Here is a 23,534-nt window from a genome sequence, read left to right as displayed (position 1 = left end):
CATTTCTTGTCTCTTACTCACTGAGCTTTGAATTCCTACACAGGCGTTAATTCCTGGGAAGCAACACTAGGCTGTGTCACAGAAAGGTGAGCTATCCAGGGGGGCAAAATGAGCAAACATTGACCCAGAGCTCCACTGGGTGAAGAACAAAGTCAGTGCTCCCCTGGTGCCCAGCCCCATGGGACAGCAGCCGCATGCCCCCCCACCCCGTCAGCCTGCTGGGCTGCACTCTCCCGCTGCCTATGGCTAATGGTGTAAAGCGATTTTGAGAAAAAAGCAACAAGGATTGGCCATTAGCATAAGAGGCGAGTAATCTTTTCCTGCTAGTTTGTGAATAATGGACATAAATTTTGGTCTGGCAAGGAAAATACAAAAATGTACACATTCCCGTTAGGCAATTATTGGATGCATTGTGAAAGAAAATCCTTCCTCCCATTTTGAACTCCTGATAAGAATTTCATCAGAGATAAGTAGCTTTGGAACAGACATTCTCACAAGCTTGTTTTTTTGGCTTTATCTGTTTGCATCGAAGGTTTATGATCTGTCCTTTCAGTAGAATTCCCATCTTGTTCAATGGCTTTTAGCCAAGTTGGTTAATCATTTCTGTTAACTTCCTTTAAGCCTGAACAATTTTAGCTCCTTTGAATCCCTTGTTGTTTCTTATTAAGACAGTAGCTACTACTGGTGAAAGATGACTGATTGCAATAGCTGTAGGCAGACCCCATGTTGATTAACAAGCCACTTGAAAATAATATGCTCTTTAGCCATTAGAATTATTAATAGCAGTTTTGCTTTCCTTTCTCAGGGCATTTAACACTCTAGGATTTAAAGATTTAGCCAATCAAGAGAATGAAGCTTTTAGCTCATAGCGGACTTCAAACTCAATCTCTCTAGCTGGAATGGAGCTATACACTCATTTTCTTTTCAAGACCCCATAGTGTTTGGTATTTCAGTAGAAACTTAATAGTTAAAACTACTTTTTTCTGACTACCTATAGCGAGACTAACTGCTAAGGGGAGAGGTTTATACAGCTGGTAACTAAGTGGATGGACCATGTTCAAAATCACTGACCTGGAAGATTCTGCAATGCCTTTGGCAGGCCCCATAGCAGCCCTCCTATTCACCATGCTGAAATCCAAGGGAAGAGTTTCTCTTGGCTGCTGCTCTTTCCCAGGGTTAATGGATCCTCTCTCTGTGTTTGGATTTCCATGTGCAAATCCTGTTTCAATATACAGATATCACATGGGAGAACAATGTGGATTTGAACAAGAGATTTTTCTTTCCATCTCCACTGAATAAAATCTTGCTTTATATTTACGCCAGTAGTAAGTTTTTTGCTACACTGAAAGCTGATAGAAATTTTGCATACATTACGCTCAAATTATCCTACACCTCATTTAAAGCATCCAAAGTGGAGCTGATATACTGTAGTACGGCAGAGTTGTTGCTGCTTCATAGGCCTCCGACAGTACTGCAAACAATATTAATGTCACACTGAGCACTGCCTGCAGGAGCCTGGTCAGAGAGACAGTAGGCATTTCTAAATGAAGTTTTCATTCTGCCGGGGCTCAATGGGTCCTTTACCTTATAAGATCAGGTATTATAAATTAATATTTCCGCTTTGTTTGTGAATTAATGGACAACTGGTTTAGGGTAGGATTTTGTAGCAGTCCCTGGGTGATCCATGTACCCCTACTGGGAACAATCGCTATGCAGACAACTCAGTGCTGTCAAACAACACAAAGCAGCAGCTCACGTATAGGATATTCTCTCTCTCTCTCTCCTTTTTTCTGTTTGTGCTCTAAAACCCCCTCTGTGCATTGTATTACAGGGTGAGGGATAAGGCTGTATTTCAACCTCTCTTTGGAGAAGGTGAGTTAGTGGTTGGTGCTAAGAAGGAATTTCCCTGAATGGCAGCCCAGCAACCCGTGGTGTCCATCCTGTTCAACTACTGAAGCCAGTTCCTGTGTGAGATGAAAACAAGTGCCCCTGTCACAGGCATGGTCTTGCGGTACTGAACAATGTCCACACAGAAATGTTTGTTTAGGTCAGATTGGACTACTCCTGTACTATGAAACTGACCCAGGTCCAGCCTGGCATATTTACAGCAATTAAATAAATGGCTGTTCACTCTAGTCTTTGAAAGAATTTCACCACATTCTGGCACTGTGGCCCTTATCAGACAACTCAGTAAGTGAAAACAGTGCAGTAGTACCTGATTTTTTTTTCCCTAGTGATTACTGGGAAAATTATTACATACTTAAAATACCAGTATTTGAATTGCATTTATCTATGGAGTCTTTATGCATCTTTCTGAAAATTTAGCAGTAAAATGTCTGTCTGGGATTTAATAATTACAGATATGACAATAAATGTTCACATAAAAAAGATGACTATGTTCCATGTACTAAAATAAAGAGAATGAGAAAAAAAGCAGAAAAATATCTTCCCCTCCAAGACTTGCCAACAGCAGAAATGTTCTCAGGAGGGGGAACCCGAGAAAGAAGATCAGATTCTGCATTAGGTTGGCTTCAGCTGTGCACAGATCAGCTGTTCCCAAAGCTCTGTCTTGCAAGAAGGGAATCTGTTCTCTTCTCATCTCACTTCTACCCACTGAAGGAAGCCTCAAAGCCTCAGCCTTTTATCTGACAATCTTATTTTGTATTTTGTGCTACCTGGAAGCAGTAATTTGAGAAAACACACAAAATCTCTCTTCCCTCCTCCCATAACTGCACCCCCGCCAAAAAAAAAAAAAAAAGCAGCTCACTGTCCAAGATATTCCCAGATTAAGGTATCTGTGTCCACTGATGATTTGATTTGGAGCACAGACTGCTACAAATGAGTTCAATTCCTGGGAAAGGGATTAGAGGCTCAGGAGTTTCAGACTCTAGGCTTTCCTCCAGCTCAGTCTCACTGCTCTCTTTCTGCTTCATTCTTCTTTTATACACCAAGATTCAGATGTCCTTTGGTAAGAGTGCTCTCTCAGTCAGCTCTTCCTCGAGTGCCTAACCCTGCTATGCTCAATTGTATTAAAAGTGATTGAGATTGCTTTGTCTTCCATCACAAACACAGCTGGTACATCACTTGTAAAAACCTGTGATTTATCTTTCCCCATTTCTACCATTTTGTGTAATGCATGAGATGAGCACAAATGCTCTGTGTTAGAGATGTTAACAAGCTTCCAAATTTTGTGCTACTTCAGTGCTGGATAAATATGGAGTAATTACTGTAATCCTTACATGGAAAATTAAAGCAACATAAATGCAACCAAAACTCCAAAAGCTGGGGTTTACAACTTTGATCTATTTACAAGCAAACACTCTTCAAAATGGTTTAAAGGAAATAATGATGATGTGCACACTCCACATAGTCATCATAAAAAGGAAATTGTACAACAAACCATTCATCGGAAATCACTGTGAGTAAATGATGACTCCCTTCAGGAAAATCAGAAACATGCTGAGTTACAGTCACTGTCTAGAAATGAGGAATAAAACAATCTGAAATGAAGCAAGCTGAGGGATGACTAGCGGAAGTACTAAAACGTTACCGTTACAAGCTACCCACAAGTGAAAGTATCCCAATTCCATTAAAAACTTCTAGCTGGAGGTCTGGGAGCAAGTTTCCTTAACTAAAGTCTTATATCACGGCTGGTGCTTTCCAGCTGATGTGGGCAGCTACCAGTTTGTGAATGTGACTTGACACTTAACACAAGGTGTTAGCGTAACTTAGAAGAAAAGGATAGTTAAAGACATGGATTTAACATGCAGCATGTGTTTACTGAAGATAGGTCATACCAACAAAGCTGAGAGTTGATTTTCTGGGCAAAGGAAGTTCCCAGAACTCCCTCTACACAGAATCTGATATACTATCATATAGGAAACTAATTTGTGTTGCTCTAGAAGACAGGCATTATCAGAGAAAGAAGATTTAGTGGGAGCATTATAAGGAAGAATAACGGGCCGTAGAATACTTTCTTTTACATTTTCATAAATTATATTAGTAAATATTTTTGCTGTGCTAATTAAATATTTCAATAGCAAAATCTTCTGAGATCTTTGCATTACAGAGAATGCTTGGGATAATCTCAAAGATGGCCTTTAGTACTGAAGTTATCAGCGTGATGCCTCAGGTTATACACAAATATAAAAACAGCAAATCATGAATTTACACAGAAGGAGAGCTCTGGAAGAAAGCGATTCCAATCCTTTGACAGAAGGTGGCCAGCCTGGAGGCTTGCTCCCACTTCAAAGCTGGGCCAGGTTGCTCAGGGCCCTGTCCAGTCCAACTCTGACTGTCCGCGGGGATGGAGATCCCACAGCCTCTCTGGGGCCCTAGCTCAGCATCTGACCATCCTCACTGTCAACAGTCTTTCTTAATGCCTGGTCAAAATAAGCCTTGTTTCAGCTGGTGTCCTCTTCCCCTTCTCTGCCTTTCTGTGACCCTCCTGCAAGGGTCTGCATCCCAGGGGGCAGCTGGAGTGAGCAGTGAAATGTCCCTTCTGCCCCTGTGACCCAGCTGTCACTACTCATTCCCACAGCGTTGCTTCCCACACAGCATCTGTCATGCCTCAGTTTCTCAGTGCTTGAAAATATGAGTTTTTTGAAAATATGTATGGGTACACATGTTGAAAATATGTACCATCACTAAGCTAGTAGAGCTCCAGTTAAGGCTTTTGTCCATTTCTGTAATACACAGAGTATATAAAATTATAAAGGAAAATTCACAATTGCTCTAATAGCTTTTGGGTAGTCCATCTTTATAACTATCACACACCATAAAGATCTCTCTAGATGCTTCACAGATCTTCACAGACATTGTTTCACATCGTGTGTACATTACCTTGTTCATCAGAAAGGATTACTTTTTTAAGTTTCAATTAGTATACTAGGTGTTTATGTATAATAAAAAGGATTCAGTGAAACTTTGATGTATTTTGCCATGAAATTTTCTGTAGCTTTTCACAGAAAACACAGTTTCATGGCTCTCTTTCTCTGTTTTTTGTTGTTGTTTTTGTTTTTTTTCAGCCTTTCCTTCAACAATCACTTGGAGCTGGTGGTAGGGTTCCGTTGAGAACCATATTGTGATACAATGCAGTGTGACAGCCACAATTTGGCACAACACAAGACATCAGCTGAGAAAACTGCAAGGAGCGTTTCCCTGAAACTGTGGTTTCAAGAACAAATCAATTACCTCAGCAAAGCTGCTGCTCAGAAGTTAAACAACCTTGATTATCCCCAAGTAAATTTCAGATCAGAGGAGCTCATACTGAGGCTTGCTCAGAGTTAGCAGAATATCTTTATTTCAGGGCACAAGTACAGAACGCCTACCCATGTTGAAAACAGTCCTACCCATGTTGAAAAGGAACTCTATTACTTATTACAGCCAAGATGCTATGCGGAAATCCTCAGACATGGACAAAACAATAAAACAAATTAATAAGTGCTCTTTATGTTTCCTTTTTCCTCATGGCGGCCTGCAGCTCCCTCACGAGGGGAGCGGAGGGGCAGGCGCTGAGCTCTGCTCTCTGGGGACAGCGACAGGACCCGAGGGGACGGCACGGGGCTGGGACAGGGGAGGGTCAGGCTGGGGGTTAGGGAAAGGTTCTGCACCCAGAGGTGGTCGGGCACTGGGACAGGCCTCCCAGGGCACTGGTCACCACACCGCAAGAGGTCAAGGAGCATTTGGACAATGCTCTCAGCAATAGGGTCTGATTTTTGGGTGGTGCTGTGTGGAGCCAGGAGTCGGACTCCATGATCCTCATGGGTCCCAACTCAGAATATTCTATGGTTCTACGATTCTCTTTTATTATTTCACTCCATCATTTCTGTCTCACAATTTCTGAATACAAAAATGGATTAAAAGGAAAAGTATAAGCCACAGAGCAAACAATACTGCTATTCAATGTTAATAGTGACTCAGAAAATATGTTGTCTTTTGAACATTACCAGTAGTAGCATGAAACCAAAAGTACAACTGGCTGCTGACACAGTGCCAGGCGGTCAGTCACGGTTGCACAAAGCCCCCTTTGATACCGCACATGTGCTGAAGGCAGTCTGCCCATCAGACATCACCCACCACCCCCAATGACATCTTTCCAGGGCAGACCTTTGTCGCAACACTGTGGACTGCAGCATCACCCCCATTATTCTGCCCTTCCCTTGCCCCCATGTCCTGCATGGATGGACTTCACACTGTTCTTCAAAAACTGCTTTACCTGGAAACTCAGCAACTAGTCAATAACTAAAGCTCTGGGTGGAGAAGCCACCTAGTACTCCTTTTTTATTCTTTGGCGTCAGCTTTTGAATGCAAGGATTTTCACTCAGCCAAAAGCACTGATACACATTGTAGAATAATAGACTGTGCAGTTTATCTCCCAAACAGAAGGTTGTGTTGAGTTATGGAAGCATAAAAAATATATATCTGAAAACAGGAAAGGGGCTCACATAAAGGAAATAATGATCATATCTTAAGGGTGCACTTGCCAGCTGGTGCGGCTATAACGCTGATAATGAAAACTCTACATATGAGTTAATTTTGCTTGCTGCTGTTCAGCATAATTTAAGGCTGAAAAGACACTGGGAAGTTAGCCATTTAAAAATATTCCATGTCAAATAAAACAGTCCTCTTCGGAATTACAGCTGTTGTACAACAGTACTACGTGCAGGACAAGGGCTGCAGCTGACAGCCGGCGCTGCTGCTGCCATGCCTTGGAGCCGCCTCCTGCTGCTGCACGGCGACCATGTGGGCTGGTACCTGGGGCTGCCTCTGCGCATCTTGGCCGCTCGTTTGTTTGGCTTTGCTCACAGTGTAACCAGAACATGTTAAAACAGGAAGAAATGTTTCATAGTGTGCCATGTTCTCGATGATTTAACCTCCTTCATGACCACAATAAGCAATAGATCCAAACCACATCTGGCTTCAAGTCAGTGTGGGAACAGCTTTGTGCCTTTTTCTCCATCTCAGGTATTGTTTGGTTTGCCTGTTTTTACCCCATGACCGATTTGTGTCATGGCTCGTCAAGGTGGAGCTGAGCTCCCATCCTGCTCGCCCCTTGCAGCCCGTTGCCCCGGCACGGTGCGCTGATGCCGCAGCCCCCGGACGGGCACCCGCAGGCAGGCGCTGCCGGCCGGGGCCGAGCCAGGTGCACTCGATGGCCGCGTGTGCTGGGGACACCTCTCGCTGCCGTGGGAGGGGATGGAGTCTTTGCCTGTCCCTGTGCTGTGGGCACCACTGCTCCATGAAGGGCGGTGATGACAGAAGCTGACCGCAGTGCAATAAATAGTTACAGGCTTGGTGAAATAGCAGATTTCTATGCGTGATGGAACTGTGCTGGAGAATTTACTTCATGCGACATAACTGGTGATCTCCTACAAATCCTAATGGGCAGTATTAAACAGCCATGCATAATTCTATACCTAAATTGTTCATTAAGGTTAACTATACATTTTAACTAGATAACTGCTCGACTTACTGATAACGTGCGTAGCTGTTGGGTGAGGGTGGGCACATGCCTTCTGCTCTCTCCATCTTAGCACTCTCGCAGGAATCATATTTAGCCACAGACCCTGTTACATATCCAGTTTGTGCTGAATTAGTATGATGACAAGACACAAAGGGAAAGTAATTTAAGTAATAAGGAAACAGTGCAAGATAATGTGAAGAAATAAACTCTGTAATGGGGAGAAATCTTTACAATAATCTGTTCTGAAGGATGTGAAACCAAAAAAAAAAATCACCATCAGCAGAACACATATTATTTTACAAGTCAACCACTTCAACTGTACAAACTGTTATAATGTTTGAAAGAAGTTGCAAATCCTTGAGAGAAATGGGTTTGCTGAGATTATGACATACATTAAATAGTTGACAAGACTGCCTAATTGCGTTGTATTTATAACAAGGATTCCATGTCATTCTGTAATTAATTTCATGGCAAGTGTGATGTATGCTTGCCTAACATAAAGAGCTAATGTGCAGATGTACACTGTTCATAACATTACCATTAATTCCCCCGCTGTTGACAATCAGTTCATGGAAGTAAGTTGCCAAATCCCAGCAGGACTCTGCTATGCAGAATTTGTTCCTTTATTTTAGATGAATATCCTGTGCTGAAGTGCTTTGCTTCTGAAAAGCAGAAAACAAAACTCTTGTGAATTGAATCGTATCATTTACTTTACAGCTAATTGCATGTGGTTTTGTTCTGTTCTGGTTTAAGCAACATCCTTTGAAAACTTTTAATAGAAAAAACAGACAAAACATGTCTACCCCATTGCAGTCAGTAGTCCTGTGAAATGGACACCTAACTCAAGTAAGTTAAGACTTGGTGACTTGTATTTTGTGCAAATTTTGGTGGGGTACTGGCTGTTGGTTTAGTACAGAAATTGTTATTTTGAAGGTCACGCACAGAGGACAGAGGAGGACCAAGGGCTCTGCAGTGCACAGCACCAAGCAGCAGATCTCCTGCTGGCCAGGTGAGCATCCCCACCACTGGAAGTGAGACCTGGGGCCATGCCTGAGCAGGTCACCTGCCAGAGCTGATCTGCTCCATTGTTGGTCACTTCCAAAAAAGCAGTGGCTGAGAAGAGCTAATGTAATGGGCTTCAGGCATTTAGGAATCTGCTGCAGAGAAGAAGAGAGGCCCTGTTCCTCAAAGCCCCCATGAAAACAGCAACAAGCAAGGGTCTTACGCACACAATGAAGATTCACACCAGAAGTCAGAAAGGGCTCTCTGACAAGAAGGAAGCGTGACTGCTGAAACAGGCCCTGAACTTTCAGCAGAGTTCCTAAAGAAACGACCAGGCAGCTCTCAGTAACCTCATAAACACTTCTGCCCTTGGTCTGAGAGAGCTAACAGCCAAGGAGAGCACTCACAATCTCCCTGTGCTTGGTTTTCAATAGTTCTGACTCAACACATCACTGTTTGCTGACAAAAACTGAGTTTCAGCAATGGACTTCCGACCACCTCTGCTTTTTGCAATTGCAGGTAGGGGGAATTTGAGGGAGAATGGGCTGAAATTGTGCCAGGGGAGGTTTAGGTTGGATATTAGGAAAAACTTCTTTATGGAAAGGGTTGTTAGGCGTTGGAATGGGCTGCCCAGGGAAGTGGTTGAATCACCCTCCCTGGAGGTCTTTAAAAGACGTTTAGATGTAGAGCTTAGTGATGTGGTTTAGTGGGGGACTTGTTAGTGTTAGGTCAGAGGTTGGACTGGGTGATCTTGGAGGTCTCTACCAACCTAGATGATTCTGTGATTCTGTGAGGTAAATGACTAAACTGAATATGTCATTAACAACCTGAGAAATGAAACTGGACAAGAGCTTGAACTGTGCGCTCACAACCGAACACTTAAAGCAATGTGGACCTAGACTTGTGTGAACAACTGAGATGAATATAGCTCATATATATAGAAGCAGGGCTGAAAAAGAAATTCTTGGCATTTGCCTGGGAGCTCTCTTTTCTGGAGCTGCAAACACTGGACTTACTGGCCTTACAGGCCCCGTCCGCCTGCTGTTCCCCGCTCTGCCCCTGCAGCCTGCTGCCTGGGGCGGGCGAGAGGGGCTCCCAGCGCAAGAGCTCTTCCACCATCTGTTTCTTACTATCCCTTTGGAAATGTATCCACATTGTGCTTCTCCTGGTACTGAAAGCTGTCCCCGCTCAGACCAGGGAGGTTTGGGTGGCTTGCAATGATTTCTCAATCAGATCTTGCACCTTGTAGTTAGCAGATCTTCATTAGTAATCAGGGATACCTAAATAGATAATGCAAAGGACCTCTTTGGTGTCTCTCCTTGCTGGATCCATGCGTCTGCCATGCCCCGCAGTTCCTGGCATCACCAAGGACACAGAGACACCGGGCACGTTCACAAGGATGGCGCACCTCACCCAAACTGCTCTGCAGGCACTGCACGGTGCTGTGGCCCTCGGAAGGAAGATGCTCTCTGCTGGCTCTCATCATTTATTTCTCAGTTTGCCTCAAGTGAGACAAAGGACAGTAAATCAATTCTGCAGGCAGTAATCAGGAACTGTCTATTAATATGCCTAATTTTCACTGACCTGAAAATGTTTATCTTGTCTAAGGATGCAGTTCTTATTTCACGCTTTTAAATCAAGTGTTCTTTTCTATGAAGACTCAGTGAAACAGTCTGCGATTTTTTGTCAGAAACACTTTTCTAAGCAAAACAATGATGACGCATTTCCACCTGTTTTCTAAGCAAACCAATGATGATGCATTTCCACCTGTTCTCCAGTCAGTTTGCAACATGGTGTAATAGACACCCCCCAGTGACACACTTCCCTTGTGAGACAGAAATGCGATGAGAAATGTCATTAATTGTCCCTACGCTGTTATGAACTGTGAGGTCTGGAGACTGCCACTTGGAAGCATTTCTGATCAGGAGTGAGACACCAAGGAAGGCTCTCATTTTGAAAGGCTTTTATCTAGTTGCAGTAGGCTCACAGTTTCTTTGGTGACGAAAACATAATTGAAGAAAGTGTAAGACAGATGTCAATAAGACTGATTCTAAAATTATCCCAAACTTGAAATGTATTTTATATATATATATTTTTTTTAAAGACAAGAGGTACTGGGAAATGGACAGTAGTTCTTTTGGCTGACTTTAAACTTGTGCTCGTCTGTGGCTGAGGTTCGTCTGTTTGAAACTCTAAATTGATAGTTCATGTTTAGTTCTGGTAATATATACATATATATATTTAGATAATAAAAATTGTTCAAACCATTCATAGTGCAAGTTGAGTTCAACTCCCTGAGAAGCCTCCTGTGCAAAGTCATGTATGGAGGAATACTGAAGGTTTGCTTTTCCAGGCAGAATGTACTGCATAAAGCAATCTATAAAGCATCCCACACCTGTGAGATCATGCAAGTAATCTCAGCCTCCTACAGAAAATGCACAATAAGGGCAGGAGACGGTTTGACCCTTGCACATTTGGAAATGGGAAAGGATTCACTGAGCATTTCCTCCAGAGAAAAGAGTGCCATTGTTCCTTTAGAGACCTATTTTATTTCTGAATTACCGCACCTCGGGAAGTGACCCAGTATTTGCTTTAAGATATCAAAAATATATTCTCTTTTCAGTGCTGTGTGAAATTTCAAGTTCCCCTTTTCACATTTACCCTGTGTAAAACTGGTATTAGCTGCTGTTTGCCAATGCTATTTTAACATGTTTCAAAGATAGTAGAGGTTTTTCCCTGGAACATTGAATCCTCGTGTTCACTATTTCTGGCAGAGTATTCAAGAATATGATTTCATTTTGCTTTCTTAAAAAGCTAAGCAAGAATATATAGATAAGTGCATAGCCTAAATTGAACTGGTCTACAATTTCTCTGCACTTCTCAATACCACTTTTTTTTTTTTTTTTTTTTTTTTTAGATCAGGTTTGAGAACTAACTATGGGTGAGAGGTGGTAATGTTGCTGATTTTCTGTCATGTTAACATTCTGCTCATCAGAACTGGCAAAGAAACAGCAGCAACTCTCAGGCTCCTCCTGCTCTCCCATCCGTGAGCTGGTGTCAGTTTAGCCCCCAGCCCATGCCAAGCCAGCTGAGCATGGAACCAGCCAAAGACCAGCAGCTTCTTGTGGCACTGGGGGACCCACAGCAGCGTAGGACAGAAGCTGAGAAACAGATCAGAGGAAAGCTCTGTGCTGTCCCACCCCTTCCCACCCAGGGATGGCACTGGGCATCGCCTGGGCAGGGCGCAGATGGACACGGAGCGAAGCAGGACCAGTCTTAAGAAGTTCCTGCTGGGAGGGAGACCATACAGTGAGGGAGACAGCCAGAGACTTGCAAGGAGAGGATGATAAAAATCAGGCCCGAATTAATCCTTCTCCTAATCACAGGGATGTGTACACACACACACTATTTGTCTAATTCTGGTGTTTTTATTCTTAAGAAGAAAACCACTTCTCTGAAGACGAAGATTTCATCCCTCAGCTGCTGGAGGCTGAGAAAGCACATCAGGAAACACAACTACGTGCTCAACTCACTCCTCTTCCCCTGACATCAGCTCTTACCCATGGTCAGGGACAGGACACTGCCTGAGACAGACAGAAGACAGTACTGGGAACTGGGAAGGTGATGTATCTATGCCCAGGTCTTGGAAAGCACTGTGTAATGATCACTTTTAGGTAGCACTCCTGTTATTAGTAGGATTTGCTCTGCGTGTGTCGTCTTTCTATGAGTATCCCAGTTAATGCAGGCATAGATGAGGGTGCTCGTAGGAAGCAGGGAGTTTGAAATTAATATTGCAGGGTATATTTGAGACAGGAGATTCTGAATTCATAATCTTGCATATTTGTATCTGGAAAAAGGCTCTGAAAGACCTTTGGAGCTTGATCTAAACCAAACTGAAGATGGTACATATTGCTTTCATAAAGGCACAAAGAAAAAGAATAGCAATAGGGCTCATCTACTCCAAAAAAGTCAGATTTTGTAACTGCATATGTTGTTCAAGACAAAGAAATTACCTAGCAAGAAAAGAATGTTAGCAATGTTTAAGGAAACTGACCTTATAACAGGAAATTTGAGAGCAAGGAATAATATGGAGGTAAATGTGTGCAATATAAAGTTCTACATCAGAATAAGTCATTAAAAAGTCTCCCATTGTTATATGAATGTACATTAAGTAATGATAGAAACGCATCTTTGGACACATTATTTCTGTAAGCTTTTTGTGCATTATCCCTGCATTGTCCTGAGAAGATCGTCGACAGACCTGCTTGCTTATTTCCGTAGCTCTTTATTGTCTCTGGAATAGATGTAACCCTGATTGAAGTCCTGGGCCACTCTCTCCTCAACTTGAAGCAAATGAAGAATAGAAACATCTTTTTCCTTCCATGCTGTTGGCTCTTATGCAGCACTTTGAACACAGCTTCACAGAGAAAGATAAAGTATTGCATCAGACAAATGTTTCTTGGAGCTGCCCTTGGCCTTACATTGTCTGTCGTTGAGTGAGCTCCATATTCATCATTCACCGTGCACGAAGCCAGTGGGTTTCCTGGTATTTTGTAAGTGCATGGGGAGACATTGTCCCTGACCTGAGTTCATAATCTAACGGAAGACAAAATAACAAAGACTGTTGTGGCACTCAGGGTACAGGTTTGAATTAAGATGAGTAAGGGAGCATTACACACATCACTTTGGAAAATGTTTTCCTGGCAATGTCTGTTTAGAGGGAGGATGTGAAAATTTGCTTTCACTGGAACTGAGAACAAGAGGAAATATCACAATAATTTTTCTGCAGATGAAAATGGTTTTACAGTGATTTGCAAATGTGGCATAATTAATCCTGAGAACGAGTCTGGAGGTACAATATGTCCAATCTGGCAAATTATGGGGGTCGGCTCTGAGCTGAATTGCAACGTTTGCCTCCTCACAGTGTTTGGGGTCATACTGGTGTTCTCACCTTGTTGGGGGAAGACTTACTGAAACATAAACCTCAGACTTAGTCTCTGATCTCACTAATCAGAAGCTTTCGACAGTGGGGTGGAACTGTCTGTACAGTCTAATCATATTGTTGTATCATTGGCAAGGCTACAGGCAACAGATGAGACCAAAAGAATTCAGGCAGATGAACACTTTGATCCAAAACCTTTCTCTCTACAAAGAGGGAGGCCATCAGGCCAAGCTGGGAGCCCTGCTGTGCCTGCCGGAGACGTCCCACTTCCTGCATCTTCACGCAGAGCAACCAGTAACCAAAATATGTCGCAAGACCTCACGATCTCTACTAAAAGGCTTGTTTTGTTGTCACCAAATAGCCAGCGGTGATGGGAAGCCTGGCTTGGCTCCCACCCCTCTTATGGGGAGTGGCAGCACTGCCCGCAGGGTGCCCGGCAGTGTGCCCAATGCTGGGCAGTGTGGCTGCAGAGGCCCTGCCATGGCTCTCCTTGGGGAGGAGCACGGGTCCTGGTTCCGTGCCAAAGCCAGCTAACTTGGGTGGCCTCCTGCCCCTCCCTCCTGGAAATGTATTTGAAAATAATGACAGCATGTATTTTCTCATTTGCTGGAGTCAATAACCCAGTGAACGTGATGCACAAATTAATCACACGTCATTGAAGAGGGATGATGGGAATCGCCCTGAGAAAAGGCAGCATTCAGCAGCACGGTGTAAGGGATCAATATGTCTCTCTCAGAAAAAGTAATAAAAGCATATGAAAGATGACAGGTTAGTCACAAGAAAGCAAAGAATGCAGTTTCAAAGCCAGCCAAATAGTATTTGACCCAAACCTTCCAATTAACGTCACGCCAGAGAGTTCTAATGGGAAATTAAGTCTGTGCTTGAGAAGGCATGGCTGAGGACCTGACCTGTGGAGAAGATATTAGAGAGACAGCAGCAGTATTTTTAGCAGTGTAGAGAGAAGGGAAAACAGAGCATGCAGCTGGAATGTATGCTGAGGGCTGGCCAAGCTTTGGGTGTGTCCTGCAGAGCAGTCGCACCACCCAAAGCTATGAGTCTCCAAAGATGAGGAGGTCTTGGTTTATCTCTGCTGCCCAGCACAGCTTTTGGGCACATTTAAAGCATGGGCTCTCAGGGTGTTATGAGTTGTCTTCACTTTCTTGCTATGAGACTCCAACCCACTTGACTTCAGCCAGGATATCCAAACAAATTATTATTCAAGGTTAATGATTTATTTGAAAAGAGTTTCTTTATTAGTAATCAGGAAACCAAATGAGGACAATGGATGAAGAGTGGAAGTGGTGAAATGATTCTCCTAATTAAGTAAGGTGATGCCTCAGGGGGCTTCAGGGAGTAGGAGAACCAAGCCCAGCTTCTCTTTCCTGATCATCTCTGATGTATTTGACTGAGTGAAATGTCCATTCACAAAACTGAGCATATTTTTGGTGATAGTAACATCTGTCCAAGAAAAGATATTTCCTTGGCCAGCTGCCTTATGTCTTGCACTGAGGCAAACACAGAAAATCTCTCACATGTCCTTTGAGATGAGAAAGGACATGTTTCCTTGGCAAACCTCCCCACTGTGTCTGTGCAGCTGCCCTCAGCACGATGGGTTGCATCACATCGAGCTGCGGTGCACAAAGCCCAGCTGCAGGAGCTGCCCCCGCCCTCCCAGCTGCGGTTCACACCGCTTCCCTTCCCCTGCAGCTCTCTCCTTTTCCTCTGTGGCAGGGAAAGGGAAATTTCTCATATTCTCTCCTCCCACCTTCCACCTGCTCAGTCATACCTGCTCATACCCTCTCTGATCTCCCATTTTGCTTTTGTTGCTCTTCTGCCATTCCCCTTTGCTCCTCCTCATTTTTTTTTGTTTCTTTCTTTGTTTTTGTTTTCCCCCCACCAAAATAACATGCTTTAATCCCTCTCATTCTAAAAATAATCCCATCCCCGATCCCATTTACCTTTCCAGCGATAATTCATCCTTCCTTCATCTGGAAACTAACTTACCAAAGCAAAATTTCTAAAACACTGCAGTATTGAAGACGTAGCAGACCCTCCCGGCTATGTTACATGATCATTACCGGAAGGGCAGTAGGAGCAAAGCAAGGTAAGGAAGCCATCCACCCTGTTACTCGGTGAGAAGCAAGGAAGCTGATTGGTGTGTGAATGAGAAATACAGGCTGTCTCACACCAGACAGGAGCACTGGTAAGCCAAACATCTGGGGTGCTTTTACCTTCAGCGATAATAAAAACAAATAACATGGTCCACGAAGGAATAGCAGGGAACTTACAACCCTAGAGCTTCTCTGGAAGTCTGGTAATTGCCTTTGGTCACCTGCAGAGACTGCTGGGATTCGTGGAGCTACAGACAGGGTAATCAAATGAGAAAGGCACATCACAGCTTTGGGCACACACCCAAACTTTCACAATGTTCCTAGGTAAATTAGAGCAAAAATGAACACTTCTTGGCTAAAGGCTGGTGAACTGTTTTGCACTGAGAATTGCTCTCCCAGAGAGGAGTCCAACCCTTGGAATCAAAGTGTATAATTAAAATGCTTAAACAACCGTTACAACAGAGGTGTGAACATGCTCCTATAATTATACAGCTGTTTGTTCATTAAAGAAAAAATTTAATGCAATTATAATATTTACAATTCTGCACACACAAAAAAAAAAAGGAGAGAGAGAGAAAATAAGTTTTTAGCAAAAAAAACAGACTGTGCTGTCTCCTCTCCAAATTGGCCTTTAGGTATCAGGGCTTACAGAAAACTTTTACAAGGGGCAATCTACTCAGGGAGTTATCAGATTTTTCCTTGTTTGAATGATGCAATCCAGAGTTAAGAATAGAGCCGATGAGTGAAGGGTCCCTGATGACCTTTAAGATAACAGATTTGTCCCAGCCATGCAGTTCAAACTTCTAGGGGATAAGAAACCAGAGGGTAAAGGAGCCTTGGACAGGGTCCCGTGAAAGGGGAACTGGAGACGCACCAGCCTGCTGTGTCTGAGCCCTTTTCCAGACCAGCACACAGCTGAGTGCAATGGAGGGTGAGTGCTGCTCAAGCTCTCACCCTTTTACCTGCTCCCTGAAGGCTGGCACCCTGAAATCAAAGAACTTTGCTCCTCTCTCCCCATGAAAACATGAGCAGAACAGCCCCCAGGACCGTGCACTACCAGGAGGTTAGACCAAGAGTGCAAAGTGCAGGCACAGAGAGGTGCGTGGACTAAAGCAGAAAAAAACGATACAAACTGTGAGCTGCAGAGAATAGAGAGGCACTGCAAGAGCGCTCCCCTCTCAAATGCAGCTGCAATTTTGCTGAAGGCACAGCAGTTTGGAGTAGGATAGCCTAGCCACTTGTTCATACAAGATCCAACCTCACTACAACCTGTTTTACAGAGTGTCAGAACACTTCATTGCTGAAAATGACAATGAAGTGGAACCGCCATAAGATCCAGAGTAAGTAAGTAGGAAAAGGGCAGATGATGGAAGAGCTTAGTTGTACAGAAAGGAGATTGAAGGGTGCAGTCACCCATCCTGGAGGAACTCTTTCTGAGAGTCATCAGTCAAACACACAGCTGCCTGCAGGGCGCTGATTTGGAGGAGTCCTCTCCAGACTCAGAGATGACCACTGCTCATAAATCACTGAGAATTGCTTTACTGGGGCTCAGCCTTTCAGCACAGCCATTTTCAAGGCTAACAGCATGCACATCAAAGCATGAAAGTGCTGCCGCCTGCCTCCTCAGATACTGGCCAGTCTTGGCTGCAGGTAGGTGTCTGCAAACACCACCTGCCCCTTCTGCCCACATGGGGCTGGGACAGAGGCTGGTGCAAACAGCCTCAGGTCTGAGTCCATAGGATCATTAGCGTGTCAGGGTTAGAGCTAGGTGACAATGCTTTTATTCTCATTCGGTATCCATCCCCAGGCTTCTCTTCAGCTTCATTAGAGTTTTTATTGAAACAGAATGGACCTTTTTTTCTGTTTATAAGACTCAGTTTCAAAACCTAGTCTTTAAGCAAATATTGGAACTTTTCATTTCAACTCTCTAAAGAAACATTAACTCTTTTGGATTTTCCCCTTATTTTTAGAAGCAAGCTGTTTAGAAGCAAGCAAACAGTACAATACAAGCTATTTGGAAGAAAATTAACTCTATCCCAGCCAAAACCAGGACGTAAACTCACTGCTGTATTTGATCTGAATTTACACACAATTTCAGTGCACCTGAGTTTGTGTTTTTGTAATTAATGAATTATTTCATAAAACATTTAGACCAGATATTACCAGGAGATATAGGAATGTTATAGTCACTCAAAACACAGTGCTTATAGAGTGCTTTTGATTAAATCTTTGCAGCCACTGTTAAGCTACAAGATTTTGTGGAGGTGGAGGAGGGAAAGGTTTCCACACAGGACAAAGACTATCTGATGTTTATGCTCATCAGGGTTATCAGCTCAATTCGAGGGTAAGAAACATAACTGTGATCTACTGGTGATGCAGACATCAAATGCTGCTCAGTGTTATCACCAGTGTGAGAACTAAGCACAGTGAGGAGTTGATCCTGCACAGCTGGGAAATTCCTTCTGTCAGGGAAGGAGAGAAGATAATGAAGACTCAGGCAGGGTTAACATAGCTGATTAGAGGGGTTTAGGTTTAATGCCTAACACCACTTTTGAAGCAGATGGCTGAACCATGCCCTAATTTACCAAGCTGGCTTAAAGGCAAGAGAGGAAAAGGGGCTTCCTGGATGCTTCTCCTTGGTTTCGCACAGTGAAAAATAGCCAGACTAGCACTCCATCTTGCTCAGTCTCCTGACATCAGACATCATCTAGGAGGTGCAAATAATGAGAAAGTATGTTTAGATAGTGAACATATTAAATGTAATTGGCAGAGGTGAAGAGACAGAGAAATGTGAATAAGTCATCAGTACTCGTCACCAGTCCTTTTTTTTTTTAACGGTGTGGATTGGTATAAAATAAACTATTACCTAGAAACTGCAGGGCAAACTGAGGAAAAGCTGGGGCAGTTATGGTATTTAACTTTGTTCTAATAGTAGTTACTAATGGAAAAGTGAAATTAATTGCACAATAAAGGCTGTGTTTGACTTAGATGAAGTGGGTGTAGCTAAAGTGTCTCTAGTACATCATTCAGACCTGAGCACATAGTAACAGGAAATCAATTAATCTCCACCAACATTTGTTCTTTCTAGTGTGAAACTGTTTTAATTAACTTATTGTGAGTGGTCAGTCACTGCTCACTCTGGAAGAACCTAACAGACTTAATGAAGCACCATTCTTTCTAAATTTATGTTGGAAAAGTGACAATGACAAATTTTGAAGCTGAATTACTTGGCATATGTGATCAATTAATGGAATACCTTCCTCATCCCAATTATTTAACTCCTGTCTGGTTATTTTTCCCAATTAGGCAGTAATCTTCTGGCTTAGGCTATGAGTCCAGGAGCAAGCATACCATTGTCACTTGACAAAAAACAATTTGTACACAGGAGAATTGCTTTAGCACAGGTCATAGCCATCTAGTATTCATTTGGTACTTTCTATAGTCATTAAAGTGTTTGAAATGAATAAAAGGTATGCACAGCTCAGGGCAGGTCATTCACTGAAGACAAAATGGGGTAGCAGAGTGCCCAGTGTTATTCCTCTTAGCTCAACAGAGAAGCTGTGCACTGGGTATGTGATGGGTGTCCCTGTCAGCTGCAAAAAACACACTTGTTCTTTTCCAGGAAGAAGTCAGCATATGGAAAGGAAAATTGAAGTGAAATGCATGGAGTCTCAAATAAAAAACAACAACAACAAACAAACAAATGAAAAAAAAAAGCAACCAACCAACCAAAAACAAAAAATGAAAAACCCTGAAACGCCACAACCATGGGGCCATGTCTGTTGGACACTATTTGAAGCTTCATACTAATCTGAGCAATTGCAGCCATAGACTACCTGGGCAAAGAGCGAAGCTGCTCCTGACTGCACTTGTTTTCTCTGGCATCACTTTTCTCGAGTATTTCCAAACACCACTGAGTTTTGTGGTCTCATACAGACATGACTTTGGTACCTAAATAGAAGACAAGTCCAGCTTTGGCTTGTTGCTCCACAGCCCACAACAAAATGGCTGTGGAAGAGACCAGAGGGGGAGGAAGACCAAGTAAGCTCATCCTCTCATTTTGCAATTATGAGATGCCAGTAAAGCCTCGGTGCTCTGCTAGGCAATGGAGCTGCCAAACACACCAGAGCTAGCATCTGCTTGACAGACTTGCCCTGGGGCATACGGGCGTGACATCAGTAAGTTAATGAGCAGAGAAAGGGGGATTACTTTGGAACACCTGTTCCACACTAATACCTTTCCATTTTACCAGTACTCATTGCTTTTGGCTGCATCACCTGCAGGAGTTGCCTTGTTCCCAGCTGAGCCAAAGTCTCACCACGGTGAAAGATGATAGGACTCTAATTAAAAACATATAAACCATTTCACCAAAGCTGGCATAAACAGAGTGATGGTGACACACACAGATTAGAAAGAGAGCCCAAGCATTTGGGTGCCAGGCTGTTCTCTAGGAGTCATGGATATTGTCACTGGTGGGCAGCTCCGTCTGGACCCTCCTGGAGCACTAGGCAGAGATTACTCACAAGCGCTAATTGGAGGCCACAGTTAAACAGTTAAAGTCTGGAGATTCAGAAATTAGGTGGCTTTTCTAAGCAGGAGCTCAGATAATCATCACCATGATTATGATGTTGACAGTAGGAGTGCCACAGAGCCTCCCCAACTCAGGGAGAGGCAGGTGTGCCTGGAGCTTTTTTGTGCCTTTCCAATGATACCTCTCTCTCTCCTTCAGAAAAATGTAATAGTCCAAGCCTGTACTGACAAGGTTCTTCAGCCTTATCTTGCATGAGTTATTACTGTTTGGGAGGTCTGTGCCGGGAGAACAAAATTCTGAATAATTCAGCCCCCAACAGTCACAGGCGTCCCCTAGCTCCCAGACTGCCGTCCCCCAAGGTAAGTTGGTATTTCCGAGTGTTTATGGTTAAGAACTAGAGAAAATGATCTGGGTTCTTCATGCAAGAGGAAGTTATCAGAAGAGATAGGAAAAGCTGCAGCAATACAGAACAAAATGCATTAACCTTTTCAACAGAGAACTTAGCAGTGGCAAAATCACAGATGTAGGAGTATTTTTATGAAAAGTCAATGCTGTGGTTTTTTGTAGTGACTTGTTCTGAGGATGATATCTGTACATGATGCAAAGTTAAAGACCTTATCCTGTTGATTCATACAAGCAACAGGAAAGGAAATTAGTAGTTAAGAACTTTATAAAGATTACTGAAGACAGGGAGATAATGCAGATTTCTTTTTTTTTTTTTTTTAAGCTTGCCTAAAGGTTAATTAAAATATTGATAATGCAAGGTGTTTTTTTTTTTTGTGTGTGTGTGTGTGTGCGTAAATAAAAAGATATTTAGTGACAACCACTGAGTATTAGTACTGTGGACACGACATGGGGATAGGGAAGGAGCAAAGCAGAGCTTCGATTCTCAGCAGATTTTATTACTGTGGGTCACAGGTAGTGCTGGAGAAGACAAGGGGCAGGAGAGGGTCAGGGGTGCTCAGGGGACAGAAACTGAGGCTGCCATCCCGGGGGTGTTCCTAGTTCTGCGGCCCTGTGCCCCCCTCCCAGTCTGTGCCCTGGCACCCTGGGCTCAGCAGCGAGGCGGGGAGTTGTGCTTGCACCCGTGAGCTGCTCTGCCAGCAGGGTCGAGGGCACAGGAGCGCAGGGCAGTTGGGCCGCTTCTACGAAGGGCTCGTGATGGCGAATGGAGCCCAGTCCCAGCAAGGCGTGGTGCTGCTATGGCGAACACACACTAAAAATAATGGGACATATGTTAATCTTTGTCGTGTCTCAGATTTCCTTCTTCTCTTCTCAGAAGAAAAATGTATTTTCCATTGCTTATTTGCACGTTCATTTAAAAGTTTTAATCAAATGACTAAGAATGACTTTCATCCGTTTTGGTAGCTGCCATATTTCATCTTCAAATACAGAGTTCTTGTATGGTAACAACTGCAAATCCCATAATATTCTTACATCCCTATTTTCTACAGATGTATGCAACCAAGGAGGATAGGGGTCAGGAAAGCAACACTGCTCTCCGACCTGAAGCCAACATTACCCTTAGCATGGTGCTGCCAGGTTTGTTGTCCCATAGCTTGTGCCGGCCGTGGCCTCCTGGATCATCTGCTCAGAGTGTGACTCACAGCCTTCTGCTTCTGGACACGTAACCTGTGCTTCTGACACGTCTTTCTCTGTACATGCCCTTACTTTGTGGCCGTAATTATATTCTCAGTTTCTCTCTTTAAGCTGCCTTTGACAAGTCATTTATATTTTGCCGGCTTTCATGAGCTTTTATAGAAAAAGAAAGTTGGCAGGCAATTCTCTGCTATCCTACATGTCTCTTCTTGTCTGTCTGATGATTGATTTCCAGTGGGAGTAAGTTTTGATATTTGAAAAGATACAGACTATTATTCTTGAACATTTGAGTTGTGTAATGGAAGTATCTGTCTGACAAACCCAGAAGGGTATCTGTGCAAAGAGTTCGAAGGCTTAAGGAAATTCTGGATCATGTATAAACCATTGTCCAATGCCTTGTTTCTCACATCGGACAGATAATGGAGAGAAGACAACAGAAGAGTATAGCCAAGGTAAGGAAAAAAGGGGTACAAATGGAATATTTCAAAAAAGTTGGGAGAAATACTAAATTCTGTGAAGACTGAAAAATATGTCAGAAAGTTGTATGAAGAGGACTGATCCTGACCTATATAACCAGGCAAGATCCCTACTGACAGAGTAAAAATGATGCTTCTGATCTGCAACTGGCATCAAAACTTTGGGCAGACAGAACTGGTTGAATACCACTGAAAAGTGGGTAAAAAGAAGCACACAAAAACCAGTGGAGTCAGGGAACTCACCTTGGACATGTTGGCATCTCAGTCTGGGCCCAAGCTAAGGTTTGGGGATGGACAAACCAAGCTATGCCCCACCTGAGGACTGGACATTGGTGATTAACTTAGGGACAGAGCTCTGCCAGGAGAAATGTTAAGCATGGAGCTGGTCAGTGTCAGCAGAAAGCAGATTGCAGATACCCTTTGGGTTTGTTCCGAGGTGCACTGCTCGAAGGCTTGGCTCTGGCTTAGGAGCTCTGTGCCCAGGTCTCACACATGGCAGCTTGTTTTTCCTGAAAAACACACAAAGGTCGCTGCCTCGGTCATGGAAGCCTCCCTCCATACCTCATAACCTGAGTCAAGTAAACGGTTGGGCTAATATAACACTCACTTTATGAAAGTATATAGTTGAGGGCAAAGCACAAGAGATGATTTGAGTTTATGCTGTACCCTCCTTAAACAGCAAAACGTCTCTGAGTTCTTGAGAGATGTCTCCTTTTTGGAGCCATGTGGACAAACATATTTTTTTCTCTCTCATGGAGCTGAAGAAAGGACAACATCCTTGTGTCAAATGTGCAGCAAAGTACCACTCATACATGCAGGGAGACATCATTACAGACAGGCAAACTGTGCTTCCCCTGTGCAAAATTAATCCCGAAGTCTTGGTTTCACTTGCGACACTGGTGCCCTGTGCAATGTTGGCACAGTGGTGGCAAAGCCGTAAGTGGGGCTGTAACTGTGCGTGAGGGACCTAGACAGTGGTGTCCTGGAATAGCAGACAGGCAGTGATACTAGAAATTGCCTTGTTTTATGTTATTGAGGGAGAGATGGACAGCATGTGCTTTACTCCTGAAGTACTGTTCCCAGTCTGTACCTGATACTGTTTCTTGTGCAGCAAAGTCTGCCTTCCACCTTTTGTGAGGCATTAGGGCACTGAGCCAAATTTCAGAAGCAGCATGCCAATCACAACCATTCTCCTATCCACACCTTACTGTAAAAAGCTGTCCCATCGCAGCCTGACAAAGCTGTTGGCTGATGCACGTTCATCTTGCCTGCTCGTGTTGGCGTTCACCCAGAACAGGAGCGGCAGGTCCCATCTGCTCTGCCTCGTGCCATGTGCGGGGCGCGCCGCTGGCCCCTGCCTCCCCCGGGCAGCGCCCGCTGCGGGCAGGGCGTGGGGCAGGCACAGCAC

General features: G+C 43.6%; 1 long non-coding RNA gene across 4 annotated transcripts; it reads left to right on the top strand.

The window, feature by feature from the left end:
• Nucleotides 1–16,159: 16,159 nt before the first annotated feature.
• LOC308195290 lies at nt 16,160–23,534 on the top strand. 4 transcript variants are annotated; one of them, XR_013951400.1, is made up of 4 exons: nt 17,705–18,251; nt 19,143–19,992; nt 20,250–20,410; nt 21,506–23,534. It is a non-coding gene; the product is annotated as an uncharacterized lncRNA (long non-coding RNA). The 4 variants fall into 4 exon arrangements; XR_013951399.1 differs by lacking the exon at nt 17,705–18,251 and adding an exon at nt 16,160–17,170 and having other exon boundaries at nt 19,143–20,410; XR_013951401.1 differs by having other exon boundaries at nt 19,143–20,410.

Source organism: Anser brachyrhynchus (genome assembly GCF_964034855.1).
Source record: "Anser brachyrhynchus genome assembly, chromosome: 5".
In the NCBI taxonomy this organism is placed as follows: domain Eukaryota; kingdom Metazoa; phylum Chordata; class Aves; order Anseriformes; family Anatidae; genus Anser; species Anser brachyrhynchus.
This window is presented reverse-complemented; position numbering and strand designations above follow the sequence as displayed.